The sequence below is a fragment of the Phocoena sinus genome, chromosome 8 (assembly GCF_008692025.1).
Source record: "Phocoena sinus isolate mPhoSin1 chromosome 8, mPhoSin1.pri, whole genome shotgun sequence".
Classification (NCBI taxonomy): domain Eukaryota; kingdom Metazoa; phylum Chordata; class Mammalia; order Artiodactyla; family Phocoenidae; genus Phocoena; species Phocoena sinus.
Genome location: NC_045770.1, coordinates 47012359 through 47024995, shown reverse-complemented (window position 1 = coordinate 47024995; position 12637 = coordinate 47012359). Strand labels below are relative to the sequence as shown.

General features: G+C 35.2%; 1 protein-coding gene across 17 annotated transcripts in view; it reads right to left on the bottom strand.

Moving 5' to 3' along the window:
* The window catches only part of PICALM (phosphatidylinositol binding clathrin assembly protein), a 107253-nt gene that overhangs the window by 92870 nt on the left and 1746 nt on the right, over positions 1-12637 (bottom strand). The window contains exon 1 of one of the 17 annotated variants that reach the window (XM_032641693.1): positions 12484-12572. The exons of the other annotated variants lie outside the window; for them this stretch is intronic. The gene's annotated coding sequence lies outside the window, so the exon portion shown is untranslated. Of the gene's footprint in view, positions 1-12483; positions 12573-12637 lie in introns of those variants that run through there. 17 annotated transcript variants of the gene reach the window in all.

Below are 12637 nucleotides of genomic sequence, written 5' to 3'. Positions count from 1 at the left end.
TCCATACTCCCTCCACAATCTCACCTCAGACAATTGCTCCAACTATCTCTCTCCTTACGCCTAACCTGTCCTTCCTCTGGCCTCAAAGCACCCCATTTACCATCTCAAGTTAAAGAGATTGCTTTGTTCCCCAAGCACAGTTCCAGCTTTCCTACCTACAAATGTTTGCTCAATGCTCTTTCCTCCAGCTGAAATGCCTACTGCTCCTCCCTAATTATCATTTAAGGTCCATTTCTCCCCCTTATCGAAAGCAGTTATCTCTCTCTCTCCTCTAATTTTCAATGACATCTGATCTGAGCTTATCTCACACTGCCTGGTAATACAACTATCTGTATATGTCATCTTCCTTACTAGACTGAGGACATGATCAGCAATTTCAGTTTTAGATTTCTCAGTAATCTCAACATGGTAACTTGTTTATATAATAGACACTCAATATGCAATTGCTAATGAGTATATTAATTTCCACTAGACTAATAAAGTCTTGTTTGCTGGAAATCAGGCTTTAAAAACCTAAAGAAACTAATAATTAATGTATCCTTTGTAGATAAATTGATATCAATTGTTAAACCACATAAATCAAACATGCCCCCAAGAATCTTATCAAACTTTTCCTCTTCACGCTGACCATCGTCAGATGATAAGATAGTTTGTGCTTTTCATTCATTCATAAATTTGGAACTCAAAAAAACTTCACTTGCACCCAAGCCCACAAAAGCCATGAGATCAGTGTACCTGATTTTATTTACTCAGTGAGCCAAACCACCATGTATAACAACATTCAGAAGTACAATTTCAGGTGCCAAAGCTCATCTAGCCCCCTGCACAAACGGCAACAGGATTGTAGATTCCTATCTTCCTTCCCTTTCAATAACCCTGCCACAATTTACCAGGAAAAAGGAAAGCAGTTCCTCCAGTTCCGTAACACTGGCATCTAAAGCTAGGAGAGCAGCTAATAAATGGGAGGAAAGGGGATCCTAAAATCAGGATCTGGGGAGGAGAAACCAGAGTCTATCAAGATAACTCCTGTCCTTACGAGACATTTAAGGGCTCTCTCTCCAACCTCATCTCCCTCTTACTCTCATTAACACTTTACATTCCACCATACAGCACTACTTAAAGTTTTCCCCAAACACATCAAAATGCTTTCTTGCCTCTGTGTCCCTAAATGTGCTAATCTATTTAGGAGGAATCCCTTTGTCCATCTGGCAAATCACTGTTCATTCTTAAAATTCTTGTTACCTCCTCTACGAAGCTGTCATTAACTCCTTCAAAATTACTCCAGCCCCTACTTTGATACTTTATGTAAATAATATTACGCATTTATCTCAATTATTACAATTATTTGTTTACACATTTTCAACATCAGATCTCATGTTCCTTTTAGAGTAACGATTAAATGCCATTCATTTTTACATTACTTTCTAGGCCTTGATCACTTTTCCTCAGCACCCCATTTAATGCTTCTAACCAGGGGTTTTGCCAGCACTGTTCAATTCAACAGAACTCAATCTCAGAACTTTCACCCCATATTCTTGCTCATAGAACAAGCAAAAGATTTTAATACAGTTTCCTAGATAATTTTACTAAAATAACATGAAATTTTGAAAAAAGATTTGCTCTTATAATTCTCTTTTTTCCACTCAGGCCTTCTCCAAGAAATATAAAGTCACACAAAATAAACTCTTGAGTCTGTAGGTACACAAATGAATTAAGATTTATCTACATTACACATTCAAAAAAAATTAATTTGGATTTCCATAAGCAATTCACCACAGACAAAAAGGGCATAGGTGAAGTAGGTAGTAGAAAGAAGCCAATCAAGGTCAACATCCAGTTCATTATAGCCTATTAAAGACATATACTTCATTTCTATCTTTCTTTGCACTTTACAAGTTTTGCCAATATCTTATAACAAAAAACACAAGCATTTAGCAAATAAGGCCTATAGCATTCTGCTATCAGGTGTGAACTATCACAGGTAACACAAAGTCTAAAATCAAAGACTGCCTGGAATTCACTTACAACAACCATACATTAGCAAATAATACTCATAATAACAGGGGAAAAAAAGAAAACAAAAACAGAAGAAACATTTGAAATCAAATATACTAATATTAAGTAGGTCCTGGAATAAATAATATTTTAAGTGTGTCAAACTACCCTAATTTTATATAATCTAGCTCTGGAAATTTACTTCTTAACTTCCATAATTCCTCACATTTTCAACCAATAAAGAATAAAAATTTACTTCATCATAGGAACAGAAAGAAGTTTAAACAAACAACTACTACTTATAGCAAAGGCATTACCCCTACAGTAATCTTTCTCTTCCTTTATGGAAAAAATCCTAAAACGTTCTTTGATAACACATTAGAAACCCCTCATGGAAATTTCATCCCTCCTTCATTCTTTCAGCATCTTTTTATTACATACTTGCTATATGCTCTATTTAGCACAGTAAAGACGACACACAAGGGTTTTCTGTAAACACTTATAATTATAGAAGCTATACGTACCCCAATGTCCACTGCAGCACTATTTACAATAGCCAGGACATGGAAACAACCTAAATGTCCAACAACAGATGAATGGATAAAGAAGATGTGGTACATATATACAATGGAATATTACTCAGCCATAAAAAGAAATGAAACTGGGTCATTTGTAGAGATGTAGATGGACCTAGAGTCTGTCATACAGAGTGAAGTAAGCCAGAAGGAGAAAAACAAATATCGTATATTAACGTATATATGTGGAATCTAGAAAAATGGTACAGATGAACCTATTTGTAGGGCAGGAATAGAGATGTAGACATAGAGAACAGACATGTGGACACAGGGTGGGAAGTGGAGGGTGGGATGAATTGGGAGATTAGGTTTGACATAAATACATTACCAAGTGTAAAATAGATAGCTAGTGGGAACCTGCTGTATAGCACAGCGAGCTCAGCTCCATGCTCTGTAACGACCTAGATGGGTGGGATGGCGGGGTGGGAGGGAGGTCCAAGAGGGGGGATATAGGTATACATATAGCTGATTCACTTCATTGTACAGCAAAAACTAATACAACATTATAAAGCAATTTTACTCCAATAAAAAAAAGAAGTAGTACAAGTCATTATGGAGAAGTACAAGATACTATGGAAACATACACACCATTCTGTATAGATAAAAATTACTGCTTATGGACACCCATGCAATTGTGTATTATCTCTTCACACATTTAAAAAGGTTGTTGGATTAGATTAATTAGTCCATTCAGTTGAAAAATGTTTGACTTGAATTTTCCATAGTCAATGAACTATTACCAGTACTGGAGAATGCCATCAAGGAAAATTTTTTCTCCCTCACTAATCTCTATTTCCACATTACACAGAGGTAGCAGAGTTGTACCCCATGTAAACCTCAAAAGAAGGGGAAAAACTCAAATATCCTTCATTTTCCTTAACGTCACCTTGTGTCCACACACCATATATAAAAATTAACTCAAAGCTGATCAAACCTAAAAGAGCTAAAACTCTTAGGAGTAGGTGAGGTGTAAATCTGCGTAAACTTGGATTAGCCAATGGTTTCTTATTATACCAAAAGCACAAATATTCAAAGAAAATATAGACAAACTGAACTTCAAAATTAAAAACTTTTGTGCATCAAAGGACACTATCATTTATTTAAAAAATTATGAATCACTATGTTGTATACGTGGAACTAATATAATATTGTAAATCAACTATACTTTGATTTTTAAAAGGGCAGGGGGAACACTATCAAAAAAGTGGAAAGACAAGACACAGGATGGGAAAAATATTTTCAAGTCATATAAGGATCTAGTATCCAGAATACGTAAAGAACTCTTCTAGCATTCCAAATAATAAAGAACCAAATTTAAAATGGGCAAAGGATCTGAATAGACATTTTTTCAAAGATATACAAAGGGTCAATAAGCTCAACATCATTAACAAGATGTTTAACATCATGAGTCATTAGGGAAATGCAAACCAAAATCATGATATATACTATATATATATATATATTTAACTAGGACGACTACGATGAAAAAAAAATTTTTAAATACCCTGAAAATAACAAGTGTTAGCAAAAATACGGAGAAACTGAAACCTTTATACATTGTTGTTGGGAATGTAAAATGGTGCAGCTGCTGTGGAAAACAGTCTAGTAATTCCTCAAAAAGTTAACATATAACCACCATATGACCCAGAAATTCTTCTCCTTTGTACATACCCAAGAGAACTGAAAACACATGTTAACACAAACACTTCTATACAGATGTTCATAGCAATACTATTCTTCCTGGATTTAAAGGGATAAACAACCCAAGTGTCCATCAATGGATGAATGAGCAAAATGTGGTATATCCATACAAGGGAATATTATTAGGTTATAAAAAGAATGAAGTGTTGTTACATGCTACAACATAAATAAACCTTGAAAACATTATGCTAAGTGAAAGAAGCCAGACATGAAAGGCCATGTATTGTATGATTCTACTCATATGAAATGTCCAGAATAGGAAAATCCATAGACAGAAAGTAGATTACTGGTTGCCAGGGAATGAGGGTGGAGAGATGGGGGGAGTGATTGCTAACAGATAGGTGGTTTCTTTTTGGGGTGGGGGGAAACGTTCTGTTATTAGATACTGGAGATGGTTGCACACAACACTGTGAATATATTTTATGTTATGTGAACTACATCTCAATTTAAAAATTGCATTAAAAAAATCACTTTGCCTCACAATCCCCCTTTTCACATTAGCTTTGGATTAAATGACAATATCTCAAATCAGTCAATACCATGCATGATAATAAATTTCTGCAAACAACTGTTTCTAATACACCAAAAAGGTCTGCAAATCCTCTCCGGTGTGAATACCACCCTATTTACTTTTTGGTATATATTTGAATTACGATAAGATTTTTGCATATTAGATGTACTTAAAATGTTACATTTGTATTTCTCAAGCTTCCACAGGATAACTAACTCTGTTACCAGCACATAAAAATTTTAACATACATACACACACACACACACCATGACCCTTGTTTCCAGAGCTTATAAATCACATGAGGAGATCTATAATCAGCAGAAACATGTACATTAAAATACAGCAACTGAGTATACCCTATGAAGTCACCTGTAAAGTATACCTGCAATCTTTAGTGAGGGAAGAAGTTTGGAAAGAGTATCTAGCTTCCTCAACCACTACTTGAAAGAAATGTCCCTTGAGTAAAATCAGGGCCCCTAGCAAGCTTTCAAGTACTAAGTTTATGACTATAAATACCAGCACCGTTTCAGAAATCACTGCTGGAATTCCAAGCATTCAGAGAAGACTTGCAGCAACTCCTACCAGCCCCTGGAATGAACTGATGATCTGGATTTAGTGGTCTATCATGGCCATCACTACTTAGCACTCCAACCTTTGCTTACCCTACAAGGCTTCGTTCTAAAACGGTCATTTCTTTTCTTTTGCATCTTGACGTTACCTATTACGTGTACTTTAGGCCATCACTACTACTACTCCAACTTTGGCTTCATACCTCACAAGGCTTAATTCTAAAACAGTCATTTCTTTTCTTTTGCATTTTGACATTATCTATTAAGTGTACTTTATCCTAAAGTGAGGCTGCCATACAGTTATATACTGGAGGCACCCTGCACATAGATTATAATGTGATCAGCACCTCCTAGAGTTGTACAAGGAAGCAGCTCTGATAAACATTTCAAATCTAATTCTGGTACCCTGTTTAATTCTTAAAATTAATTTCTACTTTTAAGACCATATCCTCAAAAAACATGCATTTGAATATAGTTTTCAAACTGAGTAAATGTAACCAAGAAACTTTTTTCTTTGCTATAACAATACTTTGGAAAAACCACATAATACCTAAACAAAACTAAACCTCAATGCCTCATAGGTGCCATAGCAATTTGTTATAATCTTTTTTATCAATGCTACTGAATGACTTCATATATAATTTTGTAACCAGGTGATTACCATTCACTACAACTAAGATAATGGCCATAAAAACATTATTAAAATATCTACTGGAATAGATCTCTACGGTGTGTCCATACATTGTTCATGGAATAGCCTGAGCTGTGACGGGAGATTATGTGTAATCATTCAGTACTTACTGGGCATCCAAAGGGCCACTGATTAGGTACTTTGAGAAGAGACATAGAACAGTACAAAAAAGAACAGTTCCTATTCACAGAGAAAACACACATAAACCCAATATATACATAAAAGCATAATACTGAGTACAGTTTAATAAAAATATATATATATGTAAACTTTAAATGGTGATAATAATGTTGGACTGACAGAACCAGGGGGAGTTATTCAGTAACGTCTTTAGGAAAGAGGTTACTTTAAAGGTGAATGTTAACAAAAGCAAGTTAGTTTAAAGAAGATTTAAAAGGAAGGATGCATCTGTACTGACAGAGAGGTGAAGGTATTTTGTGTCCAAGGAATGGGATTTGCAAAGGCTGGCTAATAGTTTGAGGGTCAAGAACTTATTTTGGTTCAACTGGTACCTAACCTGCTTGGCTGAAAAGAAATAGCTTAGATATATTTAAAACAAAACAAAACAAGTGAGGAAAAATAGATCAAGAGTCTCAATTAATGATGGACTTTATCAAGGCCTTTTAGGAAAAATTACATTATTACTGTTAGAGACTCTTTTTGCCCCCCAGAAGTCTCCTTTCCAAGTCACACAGCACATTCTTTCCAATCTACTCAACAGTATGACATAATCAAAAGATCACGTCACATCTCTTCCTCAGTCCTACAATGATTGGCCCACTGTTACCCATCAAATCAAATCAAAATTACTCTGAGAATTTAAAGGACCACTTACATCTAGTTTCTCTCTGAGTATTCTTTTCTCCCCTCTTCTAAACACCCTTCCTTAGAGTTGAATTTTTTTAGTCTCAGAACCTTTACAATCTTAAAAATTGAAGACCCCAAAGAGCTTTTGCTTATGTGGTTTTTCTCTATTGGTATTTACTGTGTTAGAAATTAAAACTGAGAAATTTTTAAATATTAATTCATTTTAAAATAATAAAATTCATCATATGTTAGCATTATTCATAAAAAAATAACTGTATTTTCCAAAACCAAAATTTAGAACAGTGGCATTGTTTCACATTTTTTTCCAAAACTCTTTACTATCTGGCTTAATAGAAAACAGTTAGATTTTCATATCTGCTACTACATTCAATTTGTTGCAGTATCACATAGCCTCTGGAAAACTCCACTGTACAATAGTGGAAGAATGAAAATGGAAAAGGAAAATAATGTCTCAGCATATGAATATAATTTCGATTTCACAAATACGCTGAAGGGGTCTTGGGGACTCCCAGGAATCCCCGGACCACACTTTAAGAAACAGCCATGAATAGGTAAACATGGTCTATTCATTCTCTAGAATAGAAAATCATTACATAAAAAGTTACACTAAAGTGAAAGCCAGACCTGATGCTAGACTACCTGGGTTCAAATCCCAGTTCTCTTCTTCCTGGCAATGTGACCTTGGGCAAATTACTAAACTCAGTGCCTTAGTTTCCTCTTCAGTAAAACGGTGTTAATAATAAAATCTCTTGGACTTCGGTGGTGGCACAGTGGTTAAGAATCCGCCTGCCAATGTAGGGGACACAGGTTCGAGTCCTGGTCCAGGAAGATTCCACATGCTGCAGAGCAACTACTACTGAGCCTGTGCTCTAGAGCTCATGAGCCGCAACGACTGAGCGAGCCAACATGCCACAACTACTGAAGCCTGCACGCCTAGAGCCCATGCTCTGCAACAAGAGAAGACACTGCAATGAGAAGCCCACGTACTGCAACAGAGAGTAGCCCCCACTCGCTGCAACTAGCGAAAGTCTGCACGCAGCAACGAAGACCCAACACAGCCAAAAATAAATAAATAACTTTAAAAATAATAATAAAATCTCTCACAAAGTTGTTGAAAGGAATAAACAAGTTTATAAATGCAAAGTGTTCAGTAATGTGAGTGCCCAGCACAAAGTAAGCATAAACATTTGTTAAATAAATATAAACACAACCTAGGCATAAACACAAAAAACACGTCTAGCTGTGAGTATTGCCACTATGTTCTAATGTAACTTGAGAAATCCTTAATATTCTGATAACCTGGCAAATTACAATTCTGAACATAATTTTTAATACAAAGGTTTAAGTTCATTAAAATTCCCTTTTAAAGGAATATCATTAGTAAATTGTAACTGCCTACAAACAATTCTCTCCATGAAGAGAACCATATACACAGTGAATACACAAAATTCTGAAAGATCAAATCCAAAAATTTCAATTCTCTAGAGAAATATATAAAGCCATTTAACTGGGAACATACTGAGACAGAACACAAAGTAACGGAAATGCCACTTCAGCCACCAAAAGAACAGGAAAAGCAAATATTAAGCCTTTACTTTGAAAATCTAACCCTACTTCTTCTTGGTAGGGCTCTAACCTCTTGCCAAGAAGTCTTTAAGTTTATTTTACTTGCTTCTTTGACTTTAAGGGCAAAATCAAGGAACTAAGCACTTTGAAACTGAAGAAAACAGAAGAGACTTTCTATGTATTAGGGTGAACTTTCACATTAAATATTCTAAATGATAATCAGAGTCAAAATAAAGTATTTTATTCAAATTAAAGCAATTCTGATGACTAATTAAAATCAATTATTTTAAACAAATTGGTGAACTTTCACATTATTTAAATTAAAGCAATTCTGATTAGTTAAAATAAATTAATGTATTTTTAAAACATCTGGGGGGGCTTCCCTGGTGGCGCAGTGGTTGAAAGTCTGCCTGCTAATGCAGGGGACACAGGTTCGAGCCCTGGTCTGGGAGGATCCCACATGCCGCAGAGCAGCTGGGCCCGTGCGCCACAACTACTGAGCCTGTGCTCTAGAGCCCGCAAGCCACAACTACTGAGCCCAGGTGCCACAACTACTGAATCCCGCATGCCTAGAGCCCATGCTCCTCAACAAGACAAGCCAGCACAACGAGAAGCCCACACACCGCAACGAAGAGCAGCCCCCACTCACTGCAACTAGAGAAAAGCCCGCACACAGCAATGAAGACCCAACACAGCCAAAAATAAATAATAAATATTTTTTAAATTTAAAAAGTAAAGTGGAAGAGCTTAAAAAAGTTAAAAAAATAAAACATCTAATTAAATATCATACAAGTGCTTTACAACTCAAATGAGAGGAAAAAAAGCATGTCACTTCATAATGAAGTTTCACTTCTTTTCCGTTGAAATTAAATTCTAAGACATCTTTTGAAATTATTCAGATATATAAAATATATAAACATAAAAAGCACTGCTACAAGGATAAAAAATAGATGAATAAAGTCTAAACAGTATTTCTTAAAGTAACAAGTCCACCAGTGAAGCCTAATTACTTTACAAAGACATTTTAGAATTAATTTGCTAGTTACAAATAAGGCAGCTACCGAAATGGCTATAGGTAAAATTCTCTTCAGGTTGCTCTTTTAAAATACATACTATTCAGAAACATAACTAAATATGTCAAGGAGGAAAAACTTATATTTGTGGAGTTCTACTATATACCTCCTACATTTGACATAAGTAGTCAAATCTTGCTATTACCACTTTGATGACTCAATTACCATTTTTTTTTGTATTTCAGAACTATTAAAGTAGTAAGGGACAGAATAGGTCAACTAATGAAAATGAAAATATAAATCATACGATTAATTCTTATGGGAAAGAACAGTAAGCCCAAACATAACTATGAAATAATTGTCCATTTGGAAAGCCCCAGTTACCTTATTTCTAAACAAGCGCCATCTAGGGGCAGATCTTCTACTTACTATCTTCCTCACAGGTACCTTCTTTCAAATCAGATCCCAGTTACCAGATACATTCTTGACAATACGCGAACTAAGCACCCATTGGATATCATTAACTAAGACATTAAAAATCAATAATTTGCTTAGAAAGATAATTATTTTGGGTGCATGTCAATATTTTATATGTATTTTCAGTGGTTATACAAACCACTTACCCAAACACAAATTCCACCCTCTACATATTCAAAACATTCACAAATTCTTACTTAAAAAAATATGTTTCCACAATTAAAATTAGGCAGAGTCTAGAGCCATTACACAACACACAAATACCCACACTGTATCTACCTTAGAGATATGCTTATAACGGATACTTAATAAGAACATGATCTTGATTTTGTTATACAGAATGCAAGGCAGATGGTGGCTGAAATGAAGTGTCCCTTGAAATTAACTGTAAAAAATATGGATATAAAAGTGAAAACATTAGCGCCATTAACATAATATTTCATCTCAGTGAAACATGCCCCAACATAAATGTCCAAGGAAAGTAAACAAGTATAGAAAAAAGTGCTCTTGTCAAAAAAAACAAGAGTAAAGGTTGTGAAATCAGGTAAGAATGTTTTTACTTTAAGAATTTATAAATTTTAAAACTCTGTTCTGGGCTTCCCTGGTGGCACAGTGGTTCAGAATCCACCTGCCAATGCAGGGGACACGGTTTCGTGCCCCGGTCTGGGAGGATCCCACATGCCGCGGAGCATCTGGGCCCGTGAGCCATGGCCGCTGAGCCTGCGGGTCCGGAGCCTGGGCTCCGCAACAGGAGAGGCCACAGCAGTGAGAGGCCTGCGTACCGCAAAAAAACCCACAAAAAACAAAAACAAACAAACAAAAAAACCTCTGTTCTGTCTGTACTTCAACCAATAACGTTTTAAGTATTCTATACCCTCTTTAAATTTAGTTAGAGATGATCTTCTATGCATATGACTTGCCTCTCCCATAGCTATGAGAAAGGATTAAATTAGATAATGGTTAATAAGTGCCTGGCAAACTGAAGTCCTTCAAATACAAGGCTGCTATTCTTCTATCTTGATTATGGCCATTAGAGGCCTGAAATTAAATGCAAACCATGTTTAGTTTCAAAAATATGTTTCAGGTTTGACAACTCTTTTCATACTAGGGACACTACTTAACATTATTATCTACTGACCCCTATAAGCAAAGCAAAAGCTCTTTCTTAAACAAGTATACAATGTAGTATGAATTAAGCCATAATTCATGGATTACAATCATCATTTCCTAATACAGACAGATTTTGGCGAAGTACACAGAAACCACCTCCACACTCTAAAGGCTTATAGGAAAAAGCAGTCCTAAGCATATTTTTGTTAAATACTAATATTTAAAAAATGAAATCATTTTCATTAGGGTCAACTAATTAGGCAACAGTTTCTCAGTATATTAAAAGGCGCAAGAGAACTAAGCCTTCACTAGAAAGAAAAATTCCTAAAAGAGGAAAAATTGTATCTACATTAAAGACTTAAAAGTCCATGATGTCAAAACCCAGAACTGTTTGTGAAAGCCTTTTCAATTTCCTCAAAGTATGTTAAAGTGTGTGGGCGAAGAAGGTGTTTACAAAAACCACTCACTGGTCAGACTTAAATTTATTCCATTAGTGGAACTGGTTATAAGGGTGTTTTAAACAACAATATAAAGAAAATAGTATTTTTTAAAAATTGTATTTTAAAAATAGTATTTTAAAAACCTCATAGAGTAAGTGGCTCCTTATTCATACAGATTTTTTTAAAAAATCAAACATTACCAGGAATATTCAGGTTCTAAATGGGAATTTATAAACACAGCAGTGGTAGAGAAAAAGACTACAAATGTGAGATTATCCATATACCAAACTTAATCCCAGTTCTTATCTGCAGCAGCTTCCATTACAAGAGAAAAGGCTAACATTCATAAAACCACAAGCAAGTCTCACTCTCCTAAATTTACCTAGCCTATTTTCTGACCTTTTCCACAATGTGTTAGAACTGCAACATTTGAAATAAGACAAGAACCTTTAAAAAGACTTTTAAAAGTGGTATCTATTCGTGTTATAATTTATCATTTTGAAGGGAGAGATGAGGATAACAGTTCACAAAGTCACAAGTAGTTTCTTCAACGCCAAAAACAAACAAACAACAAAACCAACCTAACAAAAGAATTAACAGTGTTAGGGCAAACCATAGATTGGGTAGAGCAAGCCAAGTAGTCATTTGAAGAGAAGTAAACAGTAGAAACGTCTACTCCAAATATCAGACAATCAAAAGAGGTACTTAACGGCTTCATAATGTATTTAAAAGAATTTTCCATTTATAAATGTGTCACCATTTAAATATATTCTGAATTCTTTAAAACAGTCAAGGATTGATAGTTAACAAGCAGCCTCCATGAACCGCACATCAAAAGAAGAACCAAGCAATAATGATGCTTTTTTAAACTTTTCCACAAGGAAGGAATAAGTCACAATGAATAATGGGTTTGTCTGTAGCAGTAACTTGTTCTTATTTTCAGTAATTCATGAGCAAAGTGTCTTGGAAGAATTCACATTTTGTACATTTTTTTAAAAAGCGCAAACCTTACAGCCAAAGTCCAAACGAGAACTCAAAACAGGACTCCCGTCAGTGAATTCCCTTTCAGGACATGCTCACTCTTGCTTCAAACAGTAAAGCAAAGTAACTTTCACGTAGGATGAAGTCAGTCAGGCTTATGTGTCCAGTAGCCATTTAAAA